The following is a 5,171-nucleotide window of genomic DNA, read 5'->3' as shown; positions in this document are numbered from 1 at the left end:
ATCCCTTGCTTCAACCTTTCCTTGGTAACCTTCTGGACACACTCAGGACAAGTCTGAACCATCAGGCGGACGTCACGGGCCAGGTTGGGCCACCAGAAGTGCATGGCAACGCGGGCGATAGTCGCGTCCATTCCAAAGTGCCCGGCCATGGGGGTCCCATGGGCTAAAAAGAACGCGTCCTGCTGGAGGGCCGGAGGCAGCAGGTATCTTGTCCTCTCCCCTGTCAGGGTCTGGTCAGTGGTGGTGAGGCAGCCATGCTCGTCCAGTCCCAGGGCTGGGAAGCGGCTGGCGTACTGCTGCTCGTCTCGTTCCTTGCCGCGCAGCTCAGCCTTAGTGGGGGCTCTGCCATCAGCCACCCACTGGCGGACACGGAGCAGGAGAGGGTCCTGTGTCTGGGCTTCTAACACTCTAGCTGGGTCCAGTCGTGCGGCAGGGGGCCTGCTAGCTGCGGACTCCCCTAGCTGGCAAAGGTTGTGGATATACTCAGCCTGCTCTGCTAATTCTTCGGCGCTAGCCGTCGGCATGTTGGCGTCCTCCCGGCGGCTGAGGGCGTCGGCGTTGGTGTTCTGGGTGCCAGGACGGTGGCAGACAGTAAAATCTAGGGCCGCTAGCTCCTCCTGCCAGCGGGCCACCATCCCTGTGGATGTGTTCAGCGACTTCATCTGCAGCAAGGCTGAGGAATCAGTGTTGATCTGGAAGCTGCGGTAGGACAAGATGCCGTGAAATTTCCGGATTCCATACATAATGGCGGCCATCTCTCCCTTCCAGGACGGGTAGCGAGTCTCGGGGTCGGTTGTCTTGCGCCCCACGGCGGCAATCAGCCTCTCCTTGCCGTCCTGGCATTGACTCAGAATGGCAGAGATGGCGCGGCTGCTGAAGTCTGTGGTGAGCTGGAATACCGCCGGCAAGTCAAACCTGGGCGGCGCTCGGATGGGGGCTTGACGGAACTTGTCCTTGAGCTGTAGCAGCTGGGCTTCCATCTCAGGCGTCCAGGCTAGGGTCTTGGCCGTCTTCTGCCGATTCATCTCGTAGGTGAGGTCGGCATACTCTGGGATGAACAGGCGGTAGTATCCAAAGAACCCCAGAAGCGCCAGCAAATCCTTGGGGGTGCTGGGGGCCGGCCAGTCCAGGATACGGTCAATATAGTCCTCTTGCATGGCTATCCCCTCACGGCTGAGGGTGTGGCCCAGATAATCCACCTTGGCTCGGAACAGCTTGGTCTTAGCTGGCTTGAGGCGGATTCCTCCCCTGCGGTGGGCTTCCAAGACCTCCCGGAGCCTAGCCAGGTGGGCCCAGGTATCCTGGTGGAAGGTCAGGACGTCGTCAAGGTATGACTGGAGGTTGGCTGTGCCTAGCGGATTTAGGACCCCTGCAATAAATCTGGAATAGACAGACGGTGCCGTAGCCAGGCCAAAGGGCATCCTTTTCCACTGATACAAGCCCCTGGGGGTGGTGAAGGCGGTGCAGGGCCGGCTGTCCTCAGACACACGGATGGTGTAGTATGCGGCCACCGCGTCTAGGGCACTTTAGACGCGGTGCCCTCCAGCTCGTTCTACCAACTGCTGGATCCTGGGCAGTGGGTAGCTATCCAGTTCCAGGCACTTGTTGAGGGCTCTGTAGTCGACGGCCCAGCGGGTGCTCCCGTCCTTCTTCTTGATGGGCACCAGGGGGCTGCTCCAGGCGGAGTCTGACGGCTCTATGACTCCCTCTTGTAGCCAGGTGTCCAGTTGTTTCTCCAGCTCAGCCTCCTGCCGCGGGTTCAGATCCCTAAATCTCTGGCGGATCGGCTGGGTCCCTGGCTTGAGGCGCAGCTGCAGCTCGACTACGCCCGTGCAGCCGGGGGTAGAGTTGGAGAAGACGTCCCTGTATTCTGATAACAGAGTCCAAACCTCCTTTTTGAGCAAGGGGTCCTTGCGCAGGAACTCGTTGTCTTCCATCTCAAGGGCCTCCCACAACTCCTGCATATCTGGGGGCTCAACAGGCTCTTGGAACGAGTGGAGACGCGGGGGAGGCTTATCAGAAACCTCTAAAATGTCAGGCTTGACTAGCTCCCCAGCCACTGGGAGGCCAGGGTCCAGCAGGAGGGGCGTCTCCCCTTCATTTACCACCAGCACTCGAAACACACTGGTGGAGCCAGGCCTGTGGGCATACAGGCCTTCTGGGATGACAAGATCCTCCCCAAACCTCTGTTCTGGGGCAGCTAGTTGGATGGCATCCTTGGTGCGGTGTCCTACTAATTCAACAGGGACAGCCATGACACCGCGGCCAGGAAAGACCACCCGCTTGGCCGTGCGGAGTTGGGGTGGCTGGCCATCAGTTGGAGTGACAGCGCTTAGCCTATACGTGGCTGGTGCGGGGTCAGCTTCGGCTCCGGGACCCACCGGCCGCGACTTGACGGGCTCGGCCTCGGGAGGGGCTGACGTGTCGGAGCCAGGCGTGGCTCCGAGGGCGTCCGGCCACGATTTGACGGGCTCGGTGCTGGGAGAGGCCGAGGCGCTGGGTCCAGCCTGGGCTCCGTGGGCGTCCGGCCGCGACTTGATGGGCTCGGCGCTAGGAGAGGCGGAGGCAGCGGAGCCATGCGTGGCTCCGGAGGCGGCCGGCCACGACTTGACGGGCGCTGCGCCGGGAGAGGCTGATTCCTGGGAGTTGAGTGTGGCTCCGGGCGCATCAGACCGCGACTTGATGGGTCTGGACTCGGACTTGGCTGGCTGACTGGCTGGGGGTCCCAGGTAGAGGGGGCCAGGTGGACACGGCTGGCCGTTGATAAAGGTGTCGGCGGAGAAGATTGGTTCTGGAGGGCTGGCAATCTCAGGGAACGTTGTTGGCAGGTTCTCCCGCGGCACCTTGGGCACTGGGGGCAACCCCATGGCTAGCAGGTTGGTCCCCCTATGGGCGTTGAGCGCAGTGTCCACCCAGTGCGTGCCTTTCTCGACCACACGCGGCTGCTCTGGCAGTGGGCCTGGCAGAGGCCCCTCGTAACTCAACTCTCTCTCGGCTGTCTCCCGGTCAATGGGGACGCCACGGAGTGGGATAAACTCCCCACGCACCCACAAGCAAGGTGGTTGCATGTCGAAACAGAGCCTAGTTCCGAACTCCTTGAGAAAATACCCTCCTAGGTTCAGAGGGTGGGAGAGATTCCGGACCACAGTCACGTGGTACAGATGGAGTATAAGGGTGTGTGAGACTGCCATATATAATTCTTTCAATTTTCCTATTACCTGGAGGGGCTGGCCTTCCTCGTTAGCAGTCAGGATTTGGGTGTTGTCCGGAATCAACATGCGTTGCACGCCCATTGCGTGCATGAGGTGCTCAGAAATTACAGCAGACCCTGGTACACGGTTGCCAGAATCGATCATGGCATCAACCTGTACATGCTGGGCAGGGTCAGGAGTAGGAAACCTCACCCTGATATGGCAGGGGAAGTGGAGGTCCTGCCCTTGAGACAAGGGGGCCTCCCGTTCGGCTGGGGTTGGCAGAAACTTCGGTGGTGGCCGAACCGCAGCTATGGTGGTATCGCTTACCATGGTGGCTTAGACTGTAGCTTCGAATCACTAGAGCTTATTAATTATCACTGTGTCAACAATTTTATATTTCTTTTTATCACTTGGTTGACATTTATACACACTTATGTGTTGTTATCACTAGGAGCTCTAGGTGTGATTCTGGAAGCACTGGCAGCAGGGAATGTCCGTCCTGCAAGGTTCAGAGGGGTAACGGCGGTAGGGAATGTCCCGTCCTACAGCGCCGCTGGTTCGAATCCCGAAAATGGCGGCAGGGAATGGCCCGTCCTACAGCGCCTCGGGTTCGAATCCTGGAAGGCAGCGGCAGGGAATGTCCCGTCCTGCCGTGCCTGTGGCTCAAAATCTGCTATCCGTCGCAGTGGTAGCCTTACTTGTGTGCTGAAGCTTCGCAGCCACACATTGCCTTCTCAAGGAGACCAGCACCCAGCTGTCTGTCTCGTAGGTTTGGCCTGGGTGTCCTGGGGCTTGTCCCAGCTACACTTGCCAATTTAGACTCAGTTCTGTAGCCGTCTGAGCTAAATTATCCGATTACCGTGGCTGCGCACCTAGCGCTACTCCTACACGGTACGGAAAAAGCGTCTTAACTGGCGCTTTTAGCAGGCTAAATCTGCTTGCCGTAGGCCAGAGGCCCACATATTGCGTTCAAAATGATGGAAATTCGACCTAAAAAGGCCGTCTCGCGGGTCAGTTGGCTTCTCAGTTGGCGGCTGATTGTCCCCTTACTTGCCAAAGGGTCCAATCAGAGGTAGAATAGGCTAATTTCTGTAAGGCTCGATTGAAACACGCTGACACCAAGATGTGGTAAGCCGAGCGTTTCGGCTCACAGGGTTGCGAGTTCGAGTTCAACGAGCCTTAGCCTTGAATTATTCTACCAAAACAAACTAGCAGGATTTAGTCATACAGAAATTATATATTTAACTGAATAATATCTACAATGAATGTTTACTATATATATACAACAGATTATAACAATGGTTAGGTTTGAAGGGGGTGTGGGACGCAAGGGCTTAGCTCCCGGCGGTAGACAGGCTGTGGGGGCAGCTGTGGTAAAAGGGGAGGCAGCGCCTCCCGGTTGTATAATTGCGTGAGGGGCGCGTGATAGCTGCGTGTTTGAGTCCCTCCCCACATTTAGGCAGGCCAGTTTGACCGCTGGATAGCGGGGTCAACATCGGTCATGAGATAAATGGTGATATAATAAGATTAGTGCAGAGGGTTTGTTATGATAAGTCACAGCGTAGCAATTCTGTAAACTGCCTGTCCGTCTGGTTGTCGTATTACCACACTTACAAATAGTGTACCATCCAACTATATAAAGTAGAATTTTTTGTCTGTAGCGAAGGATCTCTCTATCCCCTGAACCTATATGGTTCTCATTTACAGTGAAGCTTCTTATATTCAAGGAATATTTGGGTGAGGGTATCTCCACCCTCCCAATAAAAAATAACTCCCCCCCCTCCCAACAAAAATATTTTTTTTTTACTTTTTCTTTTTAAAACTCAAATTGAAAATTTTTCCTCTCGCCTAGAGTCTTTTAGGGGCGCAGCCACTAGTCTTTATATACATTTATATTAAACTTACTTATTTTGTAGAAACCTGTTAATAACTCTATTCTAATAATGACATTCAGGGTTCTTAATAATAATATATAAT

The sequence above is a fragment of the Acartia tonsa genome, chromosome 13, assembly GCF_053477335.1.
Source record: "Acartia tonsa isolate MP-2025a chromosome 13, ASM5347733v1, whole genome shotgun sequence".
Classification (NCBI taxonomy): domain Eukaryota; kingdom Metazoa; phylum Arthropoda; class Copepoda; order Calanoida; family Acartiidae; genus Acartia; species Acartia tonsa.
This window is presented reverse-complemented; position numbering follows the sequence as displayed.